This window comes from Osmerus eperlanus, chromosome 15, assembly GCF_963692335.1.
Source record: "Osmerus eperlanus chromosome 15, fOsmEpe2.1, whole genome shotgun sequence".
NCBI classification, from domain to species: Eukaryota; Metazoa; Chordata; class Actinopteri; order Osmeriformes; family Osmeridae; genus Osmerus; species Osmerus eperlanus.
This window is the reverse complement of record NC_085032.1, coordinates 137,435-155,822: the sequence shown is the minus strand read 5'-3', so window position 1 is coordinate 155,822 and position 18,388 is coordinate 137,435. Positions and strand designations below refer to the sequence as shown.

Here is an 18,388-nt window from a genome sequence, read left to right as displayed (position 1 = left end):
GGAGGCGAGGGGGTTAGAAAGGGTTACAAAAGGGTTACAAAAGCCAGAGAGATGCACAGTCTCTTTCGTGAGTCTTTCCGTCGGCCTCACGGTGGGGTTCCATGGTGTAACGGTCAGCACTCTGGACTCTGAATCCAGCAATCCGAGTTCAAATCTCGGTGGAACCTACAAGAGCTTTTTATCTGAGAACCCAAACCCGCCCTTGACAGCGGCTGCTTGGTTTCAACCTTCTTCTCAGGACACAGGGTTTGGGACCAATCATCGTCCTGTGAAGAACTGCTGGCAGATCCGGGCGTGGTTGAAGTCAGCCCCTGCTGGACAGATGGTTCCACGTGTCCCGCTTTTTTGTGCAAGTGTAACGCTGAAGAATACGCGTTGTTCAGTTATTGCTAAAGGGACATGTAAAACCATGCCCCCTAATAGTGTTACCATGGTGTTGGTGTGGGGACAGTGGGATGGGGGCTGCATTCGCCCATTCTTGTGTGGAGCGGTGCGGGGTGAACCCCCTTCTTGGGATGTTCGGGATAAATCCCCTTTCATCAAGTTACAAACACAAATATTCGTGTTTTTCATATAATGTTGTTAAGAAGAGCCAAGTTAGCTACTTTAAATGATGTTATTCATCTAGTCTAGGTAACTTCAGTCATTTGAGGAGTGATGCGATGGTTCTGATAGCCGCACGTGTTAGCGACGAGAAACGTAAAACTATACGATCACGACTCATTTTCTGTTCTATTGTAAATGTGTTTTTGCTCATTCTTGTTTGGAGCCATGCCGGATGTCCCGAATAGCCACCCGGTCATCTTACTGCAACACACGAATGTCTGACAGAAATAAAGTGTCCTTCAAATCAAGTTCTGTGAGATGCCAGTGAACCACACTAAGCAAAAAGAGCATTTCTCCCCGTCAGGGAATTGAACCCTGGTCTCCCGCGTGACAGGCGGGGATACTGACCACTATACTAACGAGGACACGGTAGTCTGACTCGGAGCGCCGTGCTAGCTCACGAGGTTACACGCGGCAAAGAGGCCAAATCAACTGAAAGCAAGGCCAACGACGGTCCACGCAAGAGCAGGGCATTGGCCGGGAATCGAACCCCGGCCTCCCGCGTGACAGGCGAGAATTCTACCACTGAACCACCAACGCTTCCGTGACGAATCAGACGTGACGTCACGTGACAGAACGCCGTCATGCCGTCACGCTAAGACGGGAGGCGAGGGGGTTAGAAAGGGTTACAAAAGGGTTACAAAAGCCAGAGAGATGCACAGTCTCTTTCGTGAGTCTTTCCGTCGGCCTCACGGTGGGGTTCCATGGTGTAACGGTCAGCACTCTGGACTCTGAATCCAGCAATCCGAGTTCAAATCTCGGTGGAACCTACAAGAGCTTTTTAACTGAGAACCCAAACCCGCCCTTGACAGCGGCTGCTTGGTTTCAACCTTCTTCTCAGGACACAGGGTTTGGGACCAATCATCGTCCTGTGAAGAACTGCTGGCAGATCCGGGCGTGGTTGAAGTCAGCCCCTGCTGGACAGATGGTTCCACGTGTCCCGCTTTTTTTGTGCAAGTGTAACGCTGAAGAATACGCGTTGTTCAGTTATTGCTAAAGGGACATGTAAAACCATGCCCCCTAATAGTGTTACCATGGTGTTGGTGTGGGGACAGTGGGATGGGGGCTGCATTCGCCCATTCTTGTGTGGAGCGGTGCGGGGTGAACCCCCTTCTTGGGATGTTCGGGATAAATCCCCTTTCATCAAGTTACAAACACAAATATTCGTGTTTTTCATATAATGTTGTTAAGAAGAGCCAAGTTAGCTACTTTAAATGATGTTATTCATCTAGTCTAGGTAACTTCAGTCATTTGAGGAGTGATGCGATGGTTCTGATAGCCGCACGTGTTAGCGACGAGAAACGTAAAACTATACGATCACGACTCATTTTCTGTTCTATTGTAAATGTGTTTTTGCTCATTCTTGTTTGGAGCCATGCCGGATGTCCCGAATAGCCACCCGGTCATCTTACTGCAACACACGAATGTCTGACAGAAATAAAGTGTCCTTCAAATCAAGTTCTGTGAGATGCCAGTGAACCACACTAAGCAAAAAGAGCATTTCTCCCCGTCAGGGAATTGAACCCTGGTCTCCCGCGTGACAGGCGGGGATACTGACCACTATACTAACGAGGACACGGTAGTCTGCCTCGGAGCGCCGTGCTAGCTCACGAGGTTACACGCGGCAAAGAGGCCAAATCAACTGAAAGCAAGGCCAACGACGGTCCACGCAAGAGCAGGGCATTGGCCGGGAATCGAACCCCGGCCTCCCGCGTGACAGGCGAGAATTCTACCACTGAACCACCAACACTTCCGTGACGAATCAGACGTGACGTCACGTGACAGAACGCCGTCATGCCGTCACGCTAAGACGGGAGGCGAGGGGGTTAGAAAGGGTTACAAAAGGGTTACAAAAGCCAGAGAGATGCACAGTCTCTTTCGTGAGTCTTTCCGTAGGCCTCACGGTGGGGTTCCATGGTGTAACGGTCAGCACTCTGGACTCTGAATCCAGCAATCCGAGTTCAAATCTCGGTGGAACCTACAAGAGCTTTTTAACTGAGAACCCAAACCCGCCCTTGACAGCGGCTGCTTGGTTTCAACCTTCTTCTCAGGACACAGGGTTTGGGACCAATCATCGTCCTGTGAAGAACTGCTGGCAGATCCGGGCGTGGTTGAAGTCAGCCCCTGCTGGACAGATGGTTCCACGTGTCCCGCTTTTTTTGTGCAAGTGTAACGCTGAAGAATACGCGTTGTTCAGTTATTGCTAAAGGGACATGTAAAACCATGCCCCCTAATAGTGTTACCATGGTGTTGGTGTGGGGACAGTGGGATGGGGGCTGCATTCGCCCATTCTTGTGTGGAGCGGTGCGGGGTGAACCCCCTTCTTGGGATGTTCGGGATAAATCCCCTTTCATCAAGTTACAAACACAAATATTCGTGTTTTTCATATAATGTTGTTAAGAAGAGCCAAGTTAGCTACTTTAAATGATGTTATTCATCTAGTCTAGGTAACTTCAGTCATTTGAGGAGTGATGCGATGGTTCTGATAGCCGCACGTGTTAGCGACGAGAAACGTAAAACTATACGATCACGACTCATTTTCTGTTCTATTGTAAATGTGTTTTTGCTCATTCTTGTTTGGAGCCATGCCGGATGTCCCGAATAGCCACCCGGTCATCTTACTGCAACACACGAATGTCTGACAGAAATAAAGTGTCCTTCAAATCAAGTTCTGTGAGATGCCAGTGAACCACACTAAGCAAAAAGAGCATTTCTCCCCGTCAGGGAATTGAACCCTGGTCTCCCGCGTGACAGGCGGGGATACTGACCACTATACTAACGAGGACACGGTAATCTGACTCGGAGCGCCGTGCTAGCTCACGAGGTTACACGCGGCAAAGAGGCCAAATCAACTGAAAGCAAGGCCAACGACGGTCCACGCAAGAGCAGGGCATTGGCCGGGAATCGAACCCCGGCCTCCCGCGTGACAGGCGAGAATTCTACCACTGAACCACCAACGCTTCCGTGACGAGCCAGACGTGACGTCACGTGACAGAACGCCGTCATGCCGTCACGCTAAGACGGGAGGCGAGGGGGTTAGAAAGGGTTACAAAAGGGTTACAAAAGCCAGAGAGATGCACAGTCTCTTTCGTGAGTCTTTCCGTCTGCCTCACGGTGGGGTTCCATGGTGTAACGGTCAGCACTCTGGACTCTGAATCCAGCAATCCGAGTTCAAATCTCGGTGGAACCTACAAGAGCTTTTTATCTGAGAACCCAAACCCGCCCTTGACAGCGGCTGCTTGGTTTCAACCTTCTTCTCAGGACACAGGGTTTGGGACCAATCATCGTCCTGTGAAGAACTGCTGGCAGATACGGGCGTGGTTGAAGTCAGCCCCTGCTGGACAGATGGTTCCACGTGTCCCGCTTTATTTGTGCAAGTGTAACGCTGAAGAATACGCGTTGTTCAGTTATTGCTAAAGGGACATGTAAAACCATGGCCTCTAATAGTGTTACCATGGTGTTGGTGTGGGGACAGTGGGATGGGGGATGCATTCGCCCATTCTTGTGTGGAGCGGTGCGGGGTGAACCCCCTTCTTGGGATGTTCGGGATAAATCCCCTTTCATCAAGTTACAAACACAAATATTCGTGTTTTTCATATAATGTTGTTAAGAAGAGCCAAGTTAGCTACTTTAAATGATGTTATTCATCTAGTCTAGGTAACTTCAGTCATTTGAGGAGTGATGCGATGGTTCTGATAGCCGCACGTGTTAGCGACGAGAAACGTAAAACTATACGATCACGACTCATTTTCTGTTCTATTGTAAATGTGTTTTTGCTCATTCTTGTTTGGAGCCATGCCGGATGTCCCGAATAGCCACCCGGTCATCTTACTGCAACACACGAATGTCTGACAGAAATAGTGTCCTTCAAATCAAGTTCTGTGAGATGCCAGTGAACCACACTAAGCAAAAAGAGCATTTCTCCCCGTCAGGGAATTGAACCCTGGTCTCCCGCGTGACAGGCGGGGATACTGACCACTATACTAACGAGGACAAGGTAGTCTGACTCGGAGCGCCGTGCTAGCTCACGAGGTTACACGCGGCAAAGAGGCCAAATCAACTGAAAGCAAGGCCAACGACGGTCCACGCAAGAGCAGGGCATTGGCCGGGAATCGAACCCCGGCCTCCCGCGTGACAGGCGAGAATTCTACCACTGAACCACCAACGCTTCCGTGACGAGCCAGACGTGACGTCACGTGACAGAACGCCGTCATGCCGTCACGCTAAGACGGGAGGCGAGGGGGTTAGAAAGGGTTACAAAAGGGTTACAAAAGCCAGAGAGATGCACAGTCTCTTTCGTGAGTCTTTCCGTCGGCCTCACGGTGGGGTTCCATGGTGTAACGGTCAGCACTCTGGACTCTGAATCCAGCAATCCGAGTTCAAATCTCGGTGGAACCTACAAGAGCTTTTTAACTGAGAGACAGATGGTTCCACGTGTCCCGCTTTTTTGTGCAAGTGTAACGCTGAAGAATACGCGTTGTTCAGTTATTGCTAAAGGGACATGTAAAACCATGCCCCCTAATAGTGTTACCATGGTGTTGGTGTGGGGACAGTGGGATGGGGGCTGCATTCGCCCATTCTTGTGTGGAGCGGTGCCGGGTGAACCCCCTTCTTGGGATGTTCGGGATAAATCCCCTTTCATCAAGTTACAAACACAAATATTCGTGTTTTTCATATAATGTTGTTAAGAAGAGCCAAGTTAGCTACTTTAAATGATGTTATTCATCTAGTCTAGGTAACTTCAGTCATTTGAGGAGTGATTTGATGGTTCTGATAGCCGCACGTGTTAGCGACGAGAAACGTAAAACTATACGATCACGACTCATTTTCTGTTCTATTGTAAATGTGTTTTTGCTCATTCTTGTTTGGAGCCATGCCGGATGTCCCGAACAGCCACCCGGTCATCTTACTGCAACACACGAATGTCTGACAGAAATAAAGTGTCCTTCAAATCAAGTTCTGTGAGATGCCAGTGAACCACACTAAGCAAAAAGAGCATTTCTCCCCGTCAGGGAATTGAACCCTGGTCTCCCGCGTGACAGGCGGGGATACTGACCACTATACTAACGAGGACAAGGTAGTCTGACTCGGAGCGCCGTGCTAGCTCACGAGGTTACACGCGGCAAAGAGGCCAAATCAACTGAAAGCAAGGCCAACGACGGTCCACGCAAGAGCAGGGCATTGGCCGGGAATCGAACCCCGGCCTCCCGCGTGACAGGCGAGAATTCTACCACTGAACCACCAACGCTTCCGTGACGAGCCAGACGTGACGTCACGTGACAGAACGCCGTCATGCCGTCACGCTAAGACGGGAGGCGAGGGGGTTAGAAAGGGTTACAAAAGGGTTACAAAAGCCAGAGAGATGCACAGTCTCTTTCGTGAGTCTTTCCGTCGGCCTCACGGTGGGGTTCCATGGTGTAACGGTCAGCACTCTGGACTCTGAATCCAGCAATCCGAGTTCAAATCTCGGTGGAACCTACAAGAGCTTTTTATCTGAGAACCCAAACCCGCCCTTGACAGCGGCTGCTTGGTTTCAACCTTCTTCTCAGGACACAGGGTTTGGGACCAATCATCGTCCTGTGAAGAACTGCTGGCAGATCCGGGCGTGGTTGAAGTCAGCCCCTGCTGGACAGATGGTTCCACGTGTCCCGCTTTTTTGTGCAAGTGTAACGCTGAAGAATACGCGTTGTTCAGTTATTGCTAAAGGGACATGTAAAACCATGCCCCCTAATAGTGTTACCATGGTGTTGGTGTGGGGACAGTGGGATGGGGGCTGCATTCGCCCATTCTTGTGTGGAGCGGTGCGGGGTGAACCCCCTTCTTGGGATGTTCGGGATAAATCCCCTTTCATCAAGTTACAAACACAAATATTCGTGTTTTTCATATAATGTTGTTAAGAAGAGCCAAGTTAGCTACTTTAAATGATGTTATTCATCTAGTCTAGGTAACTTCAGTCATTTGAGGAGTGATGCGATGGTTCTGATAGCCGCACGTGTTAGCGACGAGAAACGTAAAACTATACGATCACGACTCATTTTCTGTTCTATTGTAAATGTGTTTTTGCTCATTCTTGTTTGGAGCCATGCCGGATGTCCCGAATAGCCACCCGGTCATCTTACTGCAACACACGAATGTCTGACAGAAATAAAGTGTCCTTCAAATCAAGTTCTGTGAGATGCCAGTGAACCACACTAAGCAAAAAGAGCATTTCTCCCCGTCAGGGAATTGAACCCTGGTCTCCCGCGTGACAGGCGGGATACTGACCACTATACTAACGAGGACACGGTAATCTGACTCGGAGCGCCGTGCTAGCTCACGAGGTTACACGCGGCAAAGAGGCCAAATCAACTGAAAGCAAGGCCAACGACGGTCCACGCAAGAGCAGGGCATTGGCCGGGAATCGAACCCCGGCCTCCCGCGTGACAGGCGAGAATTCTACCACTGAACCACCAACGCTTCCGTGACGAGCCAGACGTGACGTCACGTGACAGAACGCCGTCATGCCGTCACGCTAAGACGGGAGGCGAGGGGGTTAGAAAGGGTTACAAAAGGGTTACAAAAGCCAGAGAGATGCACAGTCTCTTTCGTGAGTCTTTCCGTCTGCCTCACGGTGGGGTTCCATGGTGTAACGGTCAGCACTCTGGACTCTGAATCCAGCAATCCGAGTTCAAATCTCGGTGGAACCTACAAGAGCTTTTTATCTGAGAACCCAAACCCGCCCTTGACAGCGGCTGCTTGGTTTCAACCTTCTTCTCAGGACACAGGGTTTGGGACCAATCATCGTCCTGTGAAGAACTGCTGGCAGATACGGGCGTGGTTGAAGTCAGCCCCTGCTGGACAGATGGTTCCACGTGTCCCGCTTTATTTGTGCAAGTGTAACGCTGAAGAATACGCGTTGTTCAGTTATTGCTAAAGGGACATGTAAAACCATGGCCTCTAATAGTGTTACCATGGTGTTGGTGTGGGGACAGTGGGATGGGGGATGCATTCGCCCATTCTTGTGTGGAGCGGTGCGGGGTGAACCCCCTTCTTGGGATGTTCGGGATAAATCCCCTTTCATCAAGTTACAAACACAAATATTCGTGTTTTTCATATAATGTTGTTAAGAAGAGCCAAGTTAGCTACTTTAAATGATGTTATTCATCTAGTCTAGGTAACTTCAGTCATTTGAGGAGTGATGCGATGGTTCTGATAGCCGCACGTGTTAGCGACGAGAAACGTAAAACTATACGATCACGACTCATTTTCTGTTCTATTGTAAATGTGTTTTTGCTCATTCTTGTTTGGAGCCATGCCGGATGTCCCGAATAGCCACCCGGTCATCTTACTGCAACACACGAATGTCTGACAGAAATAGTGTCCTTCAAATCAAGTTCTGTGAGATGCCAGTGAACCACACTAAGCAAAAAGAGCATTTCTCCCCGTCAGGGAATTGAACCCTGGTCTCCCGCGTGACAGGCGGGGATACTGACCACTATACTAACCAGGACAAGGTAGTCTGACTCGGAGCGCCGTGCTAGCTCACGAGGTTACACGCGGCAAAGAGGCCAAATCAACTGAAAGCAAGGCCAACGACGGTCCACGCAAGAGCAGGGCATTGGCCGGGAATCGAACCCCGGCCTCCCGCGTGACAGGCGAGAATTCTACCACTGAACCACCAACGCTTCCGTGACGAGCCAGACGTGACGTCACGTGACAGAACGCCGTCATGCCGTCACGCTAAGACGGGAGGCGAGGGGGTTAGAAAGGGTTACAAAAGGGTTACAAAAGCCAGAGAGATGCACAGTCTCTTTCGTGAGTCTTTCCGTCGGCCTCACGGTGGGGTTCCATGGTGTAACGGTCAGCACTCTGGACTCTGAATCCAGCAATCCGAGTTCAAATCTCGGTGGAACCTACAAGAGCTTTTTAACTGAGAACCCAAACCCGCCCTTGACAGCGGCTGCTTGGTTTCAACCTTCTTCTCAGGACACAGGGTTTGGGATCAATCATCGTCCTGTGAAGAACTGCTGGCAGATCCGGGCGTGGTTGAAGTCAGCCCCTGCTGGACAGATGGTTCCACGTGTCCCGCTTTTTTTGTGCAAGTGTAACGCTGAAGAATACGCGTTGTTCAGTTATTGCTAAAGGGACATGTAAAACCATGCCCCCTAATAGTGTTACCATGGTGTTGGTGTGGGGACAGTGGGATGGGGGATGCATTCGCCCATTCTTGTGTGGAGCGGTGCGAATGAACCCCCTTCTTGGGATGTTCGGGATAAATCCCCTTTCATCAAGTTACAAACACAAATATTTGTGTTTTTCATATAATGTTGTTAAGAAGAGCCAAGTTAGCTACTTTAAATGATGTTATTCATCTAGTCTAGGTAACTTCAGTCATTTGAGGAGTGATGCGATGGTTCTGATAGCCGCACGTGTTAGCGACGAGAAACGTAAAACTATACGATCACGACTCATTTTCTGTTCTATTGTAAATGTGTTTTTGCTCATTCTTGTTTGGAGCCATGCCGGATGTCCCGAATAGCCACCCGGTCATCTTACTGCAACACACGAATGTCTGACAGAAATAAAGTGTCCTTCAAATCAAGTTCTGTGAGATGCCAGTGAACCACACTAAGCAAAAAGAGCATTTCTCCCCGTCAGGTCTCCCGCGTGACAGGCGGGGATACTGACCACTATACTAACGAGGACACGGTAGTCTGACTCGGAGCGCCGTGCTAGCTCACGAGGTTACACGCGGCAAAGAGGCCAAATCAACTGAAAGCAAGGCCAACGACGGTCCACGCAAGAGCAGGGCATTGGCCGGGAATCGAACCCCGGCCTCCCACGTGACAGGTGAGAATTCTACCACTGAACCACCAACGCTTCCGTGACGAGCCAGACGTGACGTCACGTGACAGAACGCCGTCATGCCGTCACGCTAAGACGGGAGGCGAGGGGGTTAGAAAGGGTTACAAAAGGGTTACAAAAGCCAGAGAGATGCACAGTCTCTTTCGTGAGTCTTTCCGTCGGCCTCACGGTGGGGTTCCATGGTGTAACGGTCAGCACTCTGGACTCTGAATCCAGCAATCCGAGTTCAAATCTCGGTGGAACCTACAAGAGCTTTTTATCTGAGAACCCAAACCCGCCCTTGACAGCGGCTGCTTGGTTTCAACCTTCTTCTCAGGACACAGGGTTTGGGACCAATCATCGTCCTGTGAAGAACTGCTGGCAGATCCGGGCGTGGTTGAAGTCAGCCCCTGCTGGACAGATGGTTCCACGTGTCCCGCTTTTTTGTGCAAGTGTAACGCTGAAGAATACGCGTTGTTCAGTTATTGCTAAAGGGACATGTAAAACCATGCCCCCTAATAGTGTTACCATGGTGTTGGTGTGGGGACAGTGGGATGGGGGCTGCATTCGCCCATTCTTGTGTGGAGCGGTGCCGGGTGAACCCCCTTCTTGGGATGTTCGGGATAAATCCCCTTTCATCAAGTTACAAACACAAATATTCGTGTTTTTCATATAATGTTGTTAAGAAGAGCCAAGTTAGCTACTTTAAATGATGTTATTCATCTAGTCTAGGTAACTTCAGTCATTTGAGGAGTGATTTGATGGTTCTGATAGCCGCACGTGTTAGCGACGAGAAACGTAAAACTATACGATCACGACTCATTTTCTGTTCTATTGTAAATGTGTTTTTGCTCATTCTTGTTTGGAGCCATGCCGGATGTCCCGAACAGCCACCCGGTCATCTTACTGCAACACACGAATGTCTGACAGAAATAAAGTGTCCTTCAAATCAAGTTCTGTGAGATGCCAGTGAACCACACTAAGCAAAAAGAGCATTTCTCCCCGTCAGGGAATTGAACCCTGGTCTCCCGCGTGACAGGCGGGGATACTGACCACTATACTAACGAGGACAAGGTAGTCTGACTCGGAGCGCCGTGCTAGCTCACGAGGTTACACGCGGCAAAGAGGCCAAATCAACTGAAAGCAAGGCCAACGACGGTCCACGCAAGAGCAGGGCATTGGCCGGGAATCGAACCCCGGCCTCCCGCGTGACAGGCGAGAATTCTACCACTGAACCACCAACGCTTCCGTGACGAGCCAGACGTGACGTCACGTGACAGAACGCCGTCATGCCGTCACGCTAAGACGGGAGGCGAGGGGGTTAGAAAGGGTTACAAAAGGGTTACAAAAGCCAGAGAGATGCACAGTCTCTTTCGTGAGTCTTTCCGTCGGCCTCACGGTGCGGTTCCATGGTGTAACGGTCAGCACTCTGGACTCTGAATCCAGCAATCCGAGTTCAAATCTCGGTGGAACCTACAAGAGCTTTTTAACTGAGAACCCAAACCCGCCCTTGACAGCGGCTGCTTGGTTTCAACCTTCTTCTCAGGACACAGGGTTTGGGATCAATCATCGTCCTGTGAAGAACTGCTGGCAGATCCGGGCGTGGTTGAAGTCAGCCCCTGCTGGACAGATGGTTCCACGTGTCCCGCTTTTTTTGTGCAAGTGTAACGCTGAAGAATACGCGTTGTTCAGTTATTGCTAAAGGGACATGTAAAACCATGCCCCCTAATAGTGTTACCATGGTGTTGGTGTGGGGACAGTGGGATGGGGGATGCATTCGCCCATTCTTGTGTGGAGCGGTGCGGGGTGAACCCCCTTCTTGGGATGTTCGGGATAAATCCCCTTTCATCAAGTTACAAACACAAATATTTGTGTTTTTCATATAATGTTGTTAAGAAGAGCCAAGTTAGCTACTTTAAATGATGTTATTCATCTAGTCTAGGTAACTTCAGTCATTTGAGGAGTGATGCGATGGTTCTGATAGCCGCACGTGTTAGCGACGAGAAACGTAAAACTATACGATCACGACTCATTTTCTGTTCTATTGTAAATGTGTTTTTGCTCATTCTTGTTTGGAGCCATGCCGGATGTCCCGAATAGCCAACCCGGTCATCTTACTGCAACACACGAATGTCTGACAGAAATAAAGTGTCCTTCAAATCAAGTTCTGTGAGATGCCAGTGAACCACACTAAGCAAAAAGAGCATTTCTCCCCGTCAGGTCTCCCGCGTGACAGGCGGGGATACTGACCACTATACTAACGAGGACACGGTAGTCTGACTCGGAGCGCCGTGCTAGCTCACGAGGTTACACGCGGCAAAGAGGCCAAATCAACTGAAAGCAAGGCCAACGACGGTCCACGCAAGAGCAGGGCATTGGCCGGGAATCGAACCCCGGCCTCCCACGTGACAGGCGAGAATTCTACCACTGAACCACCAACGCTTCCGTGACGAGCCAGACGTGACGTCACGTGACAGAACGCCGTCATGCCGTCACGCTAAGACGGGAGGCGAGGGGGTTAGAAAGGGTTACAAAAGGGTTACAAAAGCCAGAGAGATGCACAGTCTCTTTCGTGAGTCTTTCCGTCGGCCTCACGGTGGGGTTCCATGGTGTAACGGTCAGCACTCTGGACTCTGAATCCAGCAATCCGAGTTCAAATCTCGGTGGAACCTACAAGAGCTTTTTAACTGAGAACCCAAACCCGCCCTTGACAGCGGCTGCTTGGTTTCAACCTTCTTCTCAGGACACAGGGTTTGGGATCAATCATCGTCCTGTGAAGAACTGCTGGCAGATCCGGGCGTGGTTGAAGTCAGCCCCTGCTGGACAGATGGTTCCACGTGTCCCGCTTTTTTTGTGCAAGTGTAACGCTGAAGAATACGCGTTGTTCAGTTATTGCTAAAGGGACATGTAAAACCATGCCCCCTAATAGTGTTACCATGGTGTTGGTGTGGGGACAGTGGGATGGGGGATGCATTCGCCCATTCTTGTGTGGAGCGGTGCGGGGTGAACCCCCTTCTTGGGATGTTCGGGATAAATCCCCTTTCATCAAGTTACAAACACAAATATTTGTGTTTTTCATATAATGTTGTTAAGAAGAGCCAAGTTAGCTACTTTAAATGATGTTATTCATCTAGTCTAGGTAACTTCAGTCATTTGAGGAGTGATGCGATGGTTCTGATAGCCGCACGTGTTAGCGACGAGAAACGTAAAACTATACGATCACGACTCATTTTCTGTTCTATTGTAAATGTGTTTTTGCTCATTCTTGTTTGGAGCCATGCCGGATGTCCCGAATAGCCACCCGGTCATCTTACTGCAACACACGAATGTCTGACAGAAATAAAGTGTCCTTCAAATCAAGTTCTGTGAGATGCCAGTGAACCACACTAAGCAAAAAGAGCATTTCTCCCCGTCAGGTCTCCCGCGTGACAGGCGGGGATACTGACCACTATACTAACGAGGACACGGTAGTCTGACTCGGAGCGCCGTGCTAGCTCACGAGGTTACACGCGGCAAAGAGGCCAAATCAACTGAAAGCAAGGCCAACGACGGTCCACGCAAGAGCAGGGCATTGGCCGGGAATCGAACCCCGGCCTCCCACGTGACAGGTGAGAATTCTACCACTGAACCACCAACGCTTCCGTGACGAGCCAGACGTGACGTCACGTGACAGAACGCCGTCATGCCGTCACGCTAAGACGGGAGGCGAGGGGGTTAGAAAGGGTTACAAAAGGGTTACAAAAGCCAGAGAGATGCACAGTCTCTTTCGTGAGTCTTTCCGTCGGCCTCACGGTGGGGTTCCATGGTGTAACGGTCAGCACTCTGGACTCTGAATCCAGCAATCCGAGTTCAAATCTCGGTGGAACCTACAAGAGCTTTTTATCTGAGAACCCAAACCCGCCCTTGACAGCGGCTGCTTGGTTTCAACCTTCTTCTCAGGACACAGGGTTTGGGACCAATCATCGTCCTGTGAAGAACTGCTGGCAGATCCGGGCGTGGTTGAAGTCAGCCCCTGCTGGACAGATGGTTCCACGTGTCCCGCTTTTTTGTGCAAGTGTAACGCTGAAGAATACGCGTTGTTCAGTTATTGCTAAAGGGACATGTAAAACCATGCCCCCTAATAGTGTTACCATGGTGTTGGTGTGGGGACAGTGGGATGGGGGCTGCATTCGCCCATTCTTGTGTGGAGCGGTGCCGGGTGAACCCCCTTCTTGGGATGTTCGGGATAAATCCCCTTTCATCAAGTTACAAACACAAATATTCGTGTTTTTCATATAATGTTGTTAAGAAGAGCCAAGTTAGCTACTTTAAATGATGTTATTCATCTAGTCTAGGTAACTTCAGTCATTTGAGGAGTGATTTGATGGTTCTGATAGCCGCACGTGTTAGCGACGAGAAACGTAAAACTATACGATCACGACTCATTTTCTGTTCTATTGTAAATGTGTTTTTGCTCATTCTTGTTTGGAGCCATGCCGGATGTCCCGAACAGCCACCCGGTCATCTTACTGCAACACACGAATGTCTGACAGAAATAAAGTGTCCTTCAAATCAAGTTCTGTGAGATGCCAGTGAACCACACTAAGCAAAAAGAGCATTTCTCCCCATCAGGGAATTGAACCCTGGTCTCCCGCGTGACAGGCGGGGATACTGACCACTATACTAACGAGGACAAGGTAGTCTGACTCGGAGCGCCGTGCTAGCTCACGAGGTTACACGCGGCAAAGAGGCCAAATCAACTGAAAGCAAGGCCAACGACGGTCCACGCAAGAGCAGGGCATTGGCCGGGAATCGAACCCCGGCCTCCCGCGTGACAGGCGAGAATTCTACCACTGAACCACCAACGCTTCCGTGACGAGCCAGACGTGACGTCACGTGACAGAACGCCGTCATGCCGTCACGCTAAGACGGGAGGCGAGGGGGTTAGAAAGGGTTACAAAAGGGTTACAAAAGCCAGAGAGATGCACAGTCTCTTTCGTGAGTCTTTCCGTCGGCCTCACGGTGCGGTTCCATGGTGTAACGGTCAGCACTCTGGACTCTGAATCCAGCAATCCGAGTTCAAATCTCGGTGGAACCTACAAGAGCTTTTTAACTGAGAACCCAAACCCGCCCTTGACAGCGGCTGCTTGGTTTCAACCTTCTTCTCAGGACACAGGGTTTGGGATCAATCATCGTCCTGTGAAGAACTGCTGGCAGATCCGGGCGTGGTTGAAGTCAGCCCCTGCTGGACAGATGGTTCCACGTGTCCCGCTTTTTTTGTGCAAGTGTAACGCTGAAGAATACGCGTTGTTCAGTTATTGCTAAAGGGACATGTAAAACCATGCCCCCTAATAGTGTTACCATGGTGTTGGTGTGGGGACAGTGGGATGGGGGATGCATTCGCCCATTCTTGTGTGGAGCGGTGCGGGGTGAACCCCCTTCTTGGGATGTTCGGGATAAATCCCCTTTCATCAAGTTACAAACACAAATATTTGTGTTTTTCATATAATGTTGTTAAGAAGAGCCAAGTTAGCTACTTTAAATGATGTTATTCATCTAGTCTAGGTAACTTCAGTCATTTGAGGAGTGATGCGATGGTTCTGATAGCCGCACGTGTTAGCGACGAGAAACGTAAAACTATACGATCACGACTCATTTTCTGTTCTATTGTAAATGTGTTTTTGCTCATTCTTGTTTGGAGCCATGCCGGATGTCCCGAATAGCCAACCCGGTCATCTTACTGCAACACACGAATGTCTGACAGAAATAAAGTGTCCTTCAAATCAAGTTCTGTGAGATGCCAGTGAACCACACTAAGCAAAAAGAGCATTTCTCCCCGTCAGGTCTCCCGCGTGACAGGCGGGGATACTGACCACTATACTAACGAGGACACGGTAGTCTGACTCGGAGCGCCGTGCTAGCTCACGAGGTTACACGCGGCAAAGAGGCCAAATCAACTGAAAGCAAGGCCAACGACGGTCCACGCAAGAGCAGGGCATTGGCCGGGAATCGAACCCCGGCCTCCCACGTGACAGGCGAGAATTCTACCACTGAACCACCAACGCTTCCGTGACGAGCCAGACGTGACGTCACGTGACAGAACGCCGTCATGCCGTCACGCTAAGACGGGAGGCGAGGGGGTTAGAAAGGGTTACAAAAGGGTTACAAAAGCCAGAGAGATGCACAGTCTCTTTCGTGAGTCTTTCCGTCGGCCTCACGGTGGGGTTCCATGGTGTAACGGTCAGCACTCTGGACTCTGAATCCAGCAATCCGAGTTCAAATCTCGGTGGAACCTACAAGAGCTTTTTATCTGAGAACCCAAACCCGCCCTTGACAGCGGCTGCTTGGTTTCAACCTTCTTCTCAGGACACAGGGTTTGGGACCAATCATCGTCCTGTGAAGAACTGCTGGCAGATCCGGGCGTGGTTGAAGTCAGCCCCTGCTGGACAGATGGTTCCACGTGTCCCGCTTTTTTGTGCAAGTGTAACGCTGAAGAATACGCGTTGTTCAGTTATTGCTAAAGGGACATGTAAAACCATGCCCCCTAATAGTGTTACCATGGTGTTGGTGTGGGGACAGTGGGATGGGGGCTGCATTCGCCCATTCTTGTGTGGAGCGGTGCCGGGTGAACCCCCTTCTTGGGATGTTCGGGATAAATCCCCTTTCATCAAGTTACAAACACAAATATTCGTGTTTTTCATATAATGTTGTTAAGAAGAGCCAAGTTAGCTACTTTAAATGATGTTATTCATCTAGTCTAGGTAACTTCAGTCATTTGAGGAGTGATGCGATGGTTCTGATAGCCGCACGTGTTAGCGACGAGAAACGTAAAACTATACGATCACGACTCATTTTCTGTTCTATTGTAAATGTGTTTTTGCTCATTCTTGTTTGGAGCCATGCCGGATGTCCCGAACAGCCACCCGGTCATCTTACTGCAACACACGAATGTCTGACAGAAATAAAGTGTCCTTCAAATCAAGTTCTGTGAGATGCCAGTGAACCACACTAAGCAAAAAGAGCATTTCTCCCCGTCAGGGAATTGAACCCTGGTCTCCCGCGTGACAGGCGGGGATACTGACCACTATACTAACGAGGACACGGTAGTCTGACTCGGAGCGCCGTGCTAGCTCACGAGGTTACACGCGGCAAAGAGGCCAAATCAACTGAAAGCAAGGCCAACGACGGTCCACGCAAGAGCAGGGCATTGGCCGGGAATCGAACCCCGGCCTCCCGCGTGACAGGCGAGAATTCTACCACTGAACCACCAACGCTTCCGTGACGAGCCAGACGTGACGTCACGTGACAGAACGCCGTCATGCCGTCACGCTAAGACGGGAGGCGAGGGGGTTAGAAAGGGTTACAAAAGGGTTACAAAAGCCAGAGAGATGCACAGTCTCTTTCGTGAGTCTTTCCGTCGGCCTCACGGTGGGGTTCCATGGTGTAACGGTCAGCACTCTGGACTCTGAATCCAGCAATCCGAGTTCAAATCTCGGTGGAACCTACAAGAGCTTTTTATCTGAGAACCCAAACCCGCCCTTGACAGCGGCTGCTTGGTTTCAACCTTCTTCTCAGGACACAGGGTTTGGGACCAATCATCGTCCTGTGAAGAACTGCTGGCAGATCCGGGCGTGGTTGAAGTCAGCCCCTGCTGGACAGATGGTTCCACGTGTCCCGCTTTTTTGTGCAAGTGTAACGCTGAAGAATACGCGTTGTTCAGTTATTGCTAAAGGGACATGTAAAACCATGCCCCCTAATAGTGTTACCATGGTGTTGGTGTGGGGACAGTGGGATGGGGGCTGCATTCGCCCATTCTTGTGTGGAGCGGTGCCGGGTGAACCCCCTTCTTGGGATGTTCAGGATAAATCCCCTTTCATCAAGTTACAAACACAAATATTCGTGTTTTTCATATAATGTTGTTAAGAAGAGCCAAGTTAGCTACTTTAAATGATGTTATTCATCTAGTCTAGGTAACTTCAGTCATTTGAGGAGTGATGCGATGGTTCTGATAGCCGCACGTGTTAGCGACGAGAAACGTAAAACTATACGATCACGACTCATTTTCTGTTCTATTGTAAATGTGTTTTTGCTCATTCTTGTTTGGAGCCATGCCGGATGTCCCGAACAGCCACCCGGTCATCTTACTGCAACACACGAATGTCTGACAGAAATAAAGTGTCCTTCAAATCAAGTTCTGTGAGATGCCAGTGAACCACACTAAGCAAAAAGAGCATTTCTCCCCGTCAGGGAATTGAACCCTGGTCTCCCGCGTGACAGGCGGGGATACTGACCACTATACTAACGAGGACACGATAGTCTGACTCGGAGCGCCGTGCTAGCTCACGAGGTTACACGCGGCAAAGAGGCCAAATCAACTGAAAGCAAGGCCAACGACGGTCCACGCAAGAGCAGGGCATTGGCCGGGAATCGAACCCCGGCCTCCCGCGTGACAGGCGAGAATTCTACCACTGAACCACCAACGCTTCCGTGACGAGCCAGACGTGACGTCACGTGACAGAACGCCGTCATGCCGTCACGCTAAGACGGGAGGCGAGGGGGTTAGAAAGGGTTACAAAAGGGTTACAAAAGCCAGAGAGATGCACAGTCTCTTTCGTGAGTCTTTCCGTCGGCCTCACGGTGGGGTTCCATGGTGTAACGGTCAGCACTCTGGACTCTGAATCCAGCAATCCGAGTTCAAATCTCGGTGGAACCTACAAGAGCTTTTTATCTGAGAACCCAAACCCGCCCTTGACAGCGGCTGCTTGGTTTCAACCTTCTTCTCAGGACACAGGGTTTGGGACCAATCATCGTCCTGTGAAGAACTGCTGGCAGATCCGGGCGTGGTTGAAGTCAGCCCCTGCTGGACAGATGGTTCCACGTGTCCCGCTTTTTTGTGCAAGTGTAACGCTGAAGAATACGCGTTGTTCAGTTATTGCTAAAGGGACATGTAAAACCATGCCCCCTAATAGTGTTACCATGG

General features: G+C 50.2%; 34 non-coding genes across 34 annotated transcripts; 16 read left to right on the top strand and 18 right to left on the bottom strand.

Moving 5' to 3' along the window:
- Positions 1-95: 95 nt before the first annotated feature.
- Positions 96-167, top strand: trnaq-cug (transfer RNA glutamine (anticodon CUG)). Its single transcript has one exon. It is a non-coding gene; the product is annotated as a tRNA-Gln (tRNA).
- Positions 168-899: 732 nt separating this feature from the next.
- On the bottom strand, positions 900-971 carry trnad-guc (transfer RNA aspartic acid (anticodon GUC)). The gene has a single exon. It is a non-coding gene; the product is annotated as a tRNA-Asp (tRNA).
- Positions 972-1,075: 104 nt separating this feature from the next.
- Positions 1,076-1,146, bottom strand: trnad-guc (transfer RNA aspartic acid (anticodon GUC)). The gene has a single exon. It is a non-coding gene; the product is annotated as a tRNA-Asp (tRNA).
- Positions 1,147-1,304: 158 nt separating this feature from the next.
- On the top strand, positions 1,305-1,376 carry trnaq-cug (transfer RNA glutamine (anticodon CUG)). The gene has a single exon. It is a non-coding gene; the product is annotated as a tRNA-Gln (tRNA).
- Positions 1,377-2,109: 733 nt separating this feature from the next.
- On the bottom strand, positions 2,110-2,181 carry trnad-guc (transfer RNA aspartic acid (anticodon GUC)). Its single transcript has one exon. It is a non-coding gene; the product is annotated as a tRNA-Asp (tRNA).
- A 333-nt stretch (positions 2,182-2,514) lies between these two features.
- Positions 2,515-2,586, top strand: trnaq-cug (transfer RNA glutamine (anticodon CUG)). The gene has a single exon. It is a non-coding gene; the product is annotated as a tRNA-Gln (tRNA).
- Positions 2,587-3,319: 733 nt separating this feature from the next.
- On the bottom strand, positions 3,320-3,391 carry trnad-guc (transfer RNA aspartic acid (anticodon GUC)). The gene has a single exon. It is a non-coding gene; the product is annotated as a tRNA-Asp (tRNA).
- A 104-nt stretch (positions 3,392-3,495) lies between these two features.
- On the bottom strand, positions 3,496-3,566 carry trnad-guc (transfer RNA aspartic acid (anticodon GUC)). The gene has a single exon. It is a non-coding gene; the product is annotated as a tRNA-Asp (tRNA).
- A 158-nt stretch (positions 3,567-3,724) lies between these two features.
- Positions 3,725-3,796, top strand: trnaq-cug (transfer RNA glutamine (anticodon CUG)). Its single transcript has one exon. It is a non-coding gene; the product is annotated as a tRNA-Gln (tRNA).
- A 731-nt stretch (positions 3,797-4,527) lies between these two features.
- Positions 4,528-4,599, bottom strand: trnad-guc (transfer RNA aspartic acid (anticodon GUC)). The gene has a single exon. It is a non-coding gene; the product is annotated as a tRNA-Asp (tRNA).
- A 104-nt stretch (positions 4,600-4,703) lies between these two features.
- trnad-guc (transfer RNA aspartic acid (anticodon GUC)) lies at positions 4,704-4,774 on the bottom strand. Its single transcript has one exon. It is a non-coding gene; the product is annotated as a tRNA-Asp (tRNA).
- A 158-nt stretch (positions 4,775-4,932) lies between these two features.
- Positions 4,933-5,004, top strand: trnaq-cug (transfer RNA glutamine (anticodon CUG)). Its single transcript has one exon. It is a non-coding gene; the product is annotated as a tRNA-Gln (tRNA).
- A 603-nt stretch (positions 5,005-5,607) lies between these two features.
- Positions 5,608-5,679, bottom strand: trnad-guc (transfer RNA aspartic acid (anticodon GUC)). Its single transcript has one exon. It is a non-coding gene; the product is annotated as a tRNA-Asp (tRNA).
- A 104-nt stretch (positions 5,680-5,783) lies between these two features.
- Positions 5,784-5,854, bottom strand: trnad-guc (transfer RNA aspartic acid (anticodon GUC)). Its single transcript has one exon. It is a non-coding gene; the product is annotated as a tRNA-Asp (tRNA).
- A 158-nt stretch (positions 5,855-6,012) lies between these two features.
- trnaq-cug (transfer RNA glutamine (anticodon CUG)) lies at positions 6,013-6,084 on the top strand. Its single transcript has one exon. It is a non-coding gene; the product is annotated as a tRNA-Gln (tRNA).
- Positions 6,085-6,991: 907 nt separating this feature from the next.
- Positions 6,992-7,062, bottom strand: trnad-guc (transfer RNA aspartic acid (anticodon GUC)). The gene has a single exon. It is a non-coding gene; the product is annotated as a tRNA-Asp (tRNA).
- Positions 7,063-7,220: 158 nt separating this feature from the next.
- On the top strand, positions 7,221-7,292 carry trnaq-cug (transfer RNA glutamine (anticodon CUG)). The gene has a single exon. It is a non-coding gene; the product is annotated as a tRNA-Gln (tRNA).
- Positions 7,293-8,199: 907 nt separating this feature from the next.
- On the bottom strand, positions 8,200-8,270 carry trnad-guc (transfer RNA aspartic acid (anticodon GUC)). Its single transcript has one exon. It is a non-coding gene; the product is annotated as a tRNA-Asp (tRNA).
- Positions 8,271-8,428: 158 nt separating this feature from the next.
- On the top strand, positions 8,429-8,500 carry trnaq-cug (transfer RNA glutamine (anticodon CUG)). Its single transcript has one exon. It is a non-coding gene; the product is annotated as a tRNA-Gln (tRNA).
- Positions 8,501-9,623: 1,123 nt separating this feature from the next.
- On the top strand, positions 9,624-9,695 carry trnaq-cug (transfer RNA glutamine (anticodon CUG)). The gene has a single exon. It is a non-coding gene; the product is annotated as a tRNA-Gln (tRNA).
- A 732-nt stretch (positions 9,696-10,427) lies between these two features.
- trnad-guc (transfer RNA aspartic acid (anticodon GUC)) lies at positions 10,428-10,499 on the bottom strand. Its single transcript has one exon. It is a non-coding gene; the product is annotated as a tRNA-Asp (tRNA).
- Positions 10,500-10,603: 104 nt separating this feature from the next.
- trnad-guc (transfer RNA aspartic acid (anticodon GUC)) lies at positions 10,604-10,674 on the bottom strand. Its single transcript has one exon. It is a non-coding gene; the product is annotated as a tRNA-Asp (tRNA).
- Positions 10,675-10,832: 158 nt separating this feature from the next.
- Positions 10,833-10,904, top strand: trnaq-cug (transfer RNA glutamine (anticodon CUG)). Its single transcript has one exon. It is a non-coding gene; the product is annotated as a tRNA-Gln (tRNA).
- Positions 10,905-12,029: 1,125 nt separating this feature from the next.
- Positions 12,030-12,101, top strand: trnaq-cug (transfer RNA glutamine (anticodon CUG)). Its single transcript has one exon. It is a non-coding gene; the product is annotated as a tRNA-Gln (tRNA).
- A 1,124-nt stretch (positions 12,102-13,225) lies between these two features.
- trnaq-cug (transfer RNA glutamine (anticodon CUG)) lies at positions 13,226-13,297 on the top strand. Its single transcript has one exon. It is a non-coding gene; the product is annotated as a tRNA-Gln (tRNA).
- A 908-nt stretch (positions 13,298-14,205) lies between these two features.
- On the bottom strand, positions 14,206-14,276 carry trnad-guc (transfer RNA aspartic acid (anticodon GUC)). The gene has a single exon. It is a non-coding gene; the product is annotated as a tRNA-Asp (tRNA).
- A 158-nt stretch (positions 14,277-14,434) lies between these two features.
- On the top strand, positions 14,435-14,506 carry trnaq-cug (transfer RNA glutamine (anticodon CUG)). The gene has a single exon. It is a non-coding gene; the product is annotated as a tRNA-Gln (tRNA).
- A 1,125-nt stretch (positions 14,507-15,631) lies between these two features.
- trnaq-cug (transfer RNA glutamine (anticodon CUG)) lies at positions 15,632-15,703 on the top strand. Its single transcript has one exon. It is a non-coding gene; the product is annotated as a tRNA-Gln (tRNA).
- A 732-nt stretch (positions 15,704-16,435) lies between these two features.
- On the bottom strand, positions 16,436-16,507 carry trnad-guc (transfer RNA aspartic acid (anticodon GUC)). Its single transcript has one exon. It is a non-coding gene; the product is annotated as a tRNA-Asp (tRNA).
- A 104-nt stretch (positions 16,508-16,611) lies between these two features.
- trnad-guc (transfer RNA aspartic acid (anticodon GUC)) lies at positions 16,612-16,682 on the bottom strand. The gene has a single exon. It is a non-coding gene; the product is annotated as a tRNA-Asp (tRNA).
- A 158-nt stretch (positions 16,683-16,840) lies between these two features.
- Positions 16,841-16,912, top strand: trnaq-cug (transfer RNA glutamine (anticodon CUG)). Its single transcript has one exon. It is a non-coding gene; the product is annotated as a tRNA-Gln (tRNA).
- Positions 16,913-17,644: 732 nt separating this feature from the next.
- trnad-guc (transfer RNA aspartic acid (anticodon GUC)) lies at positions 17,645-17,716 on the bottom strand. The gene has a single exon. It is a non-coding gene; the product is annotated as a tRNA-Asp (tRNA).
- Positions 17,717-17,820: 104 nt separating this feature from the next.
- On the bottom strand, positions 17,821-17,891 carry trnad-guc (transfer RNA aspartic acid (anticodon GUC)). Its single transcript has one exon. It is a non-coding gene; the product is annotated as a tRNA-Asp (tRNA).
- A 158-nt stretch (positions 17,892-18,049) lies between these two features.
- trnaq-cug (transfer RNA glutamine (anticodon CUG)) lies at positions 18,050-18,121 on the top strand. Its single transcript has one exon. It is a non-coding gene; the product is annotated as a tRNA-Gln (tRNA).
- Positions 18,122-18,388: the final 267 nt, after the last annotated feature.